The sequence below is a fragment of the Octopus bimaculoides genome, chromosome 1 (assembly GCF_001194135.2).
Source record: "Octopus bimaculoides isolate UCB-OBI-ISO-001 chromosome 1, ASM119413v2, whole genome shotgun sequence".
In the NCBI taxonomy this organism is placed as follows: Eukaryota; Metazoa; Mollusca; class Cephalopoda; order Octopoda; family Octopodidae; genus Octopus; species Octopus bimaculoides.
Genome location: NC_068981.1, coordinates 49,339,228 through 49,340,505, shown reverse-complemented (window position 1 = coordinate 49,340,505; position 1,278 = coordinate 49,339,228). Strand labels below are relative to the sequence as shown.

Sequence of the window (1,278 nt, the reverse complement as noted above, 5' to 3'; positions counted from 1 at the left end):
TATATTTGTTAAAGAGCAAAACAAAACTTAAGGCAAGGCAAAGGTAAGTAGAGTCGTAGTAATCCTTTACCCCACTTACCTAGCGTACCTAAGCGTTTACATCACCTGTGAACTAAATCCCCATATTATATATTTTGAATGAACTTGTATTCAAAGAAACTAATAAAAAGATTTAATTTACGCTGGATTGCACTAGATATTGTTCATTAAAAACAACAAAAGTTCATCGCATGAAATGCATGCTTACAAAATATGCAATTAATAACAGAAAAAAAAAAGTCGTCATAATACACATGAAACGTAACTTAAATTTCATCACAATACATTGCAACACTAAAATATACTATAATGTATGAAATAAATATTTTAAATGTTCCCCTTTATATGATACCACAAGAGTCTCTGCTAGAAACAAACCTTTAAACATAGTTTCCAACTTTTAACAATCGAATGCTTTTCTCAAAGAAGTAAATTTGAGGATGTAAACGCATGGTACTCAAAAAGCAATACGATGACTGCATTCTAGTACACCCAAAAACATGTAAGCGAATTGTTTGTAAAAAATGCATATGAATTATTTTGTCAATAATTAGAAACGAAACATTGATTCGCGAACTATTAATAAAGACTGAACAACGTAGGAAACGCTCGTCTTAAATAAAGTTGAACAAACAATAGGCGGGACGCAAATGAATCTAATATTGTAATTCCTGTGCAAATATCTGCACATATCGCTGTAAAGATACAGCAACATGTGCGAACACACGTTTTTTCACTGAATACGATTATGACGATACATAAGCGTTGATGATGGGTTTAAAAAGGCGAAAATATATGGCCCCCAAATTTTGGAACAAGGCCAGCAGTTTGTTGGAAGGTGCAAAGTCGGTTACATTGACCCCAGTGCTAAACTGCTACTTATTTTATCGCCTCCGAAATTATGAAAAGCAAAGTCTACCCTAGAAGAATTTCAAATCAGAACGTAAGAAATAATCCTTTCTTCAGTGGCACAAGGACTCAAATTTTGGAGTGGGCACTAGTCGATTATATCGACCCCATTGTTTCACTGGTTCTTAATCTATCGACCCCGAAAAGATGAAAGGCAAAATCGACCTCGGAGGAATTTGAACTCAGAACGTAGTGATAGGCGAAATACAGCTAACCATTTCGTCCAGTGCGCTAACGATTATGCCTGCTCACTGCCTTACAAAGGAAAGAAATGATGCAAGAGAACGAGGTGATTTCAGTGAATTTCACAGTAACCGACCCCCCCCCCCC

The 1,278-nt window shown here is 35.8% G+C and overlaps 1 protein-coding gene across 2 annotated transcripts in view; it reads right to left on the bottom strand.

Moving 5' to 3' along the window:
- The window catches only part of LOC106881850 (uncharacterized), a 517,233-nt gene that overhangs the window by 274,275 nt on the left and 241,680 nt on the right, over nucleotides 1-1,278 (bottom strand). The window lies entirely within an intron of this gene.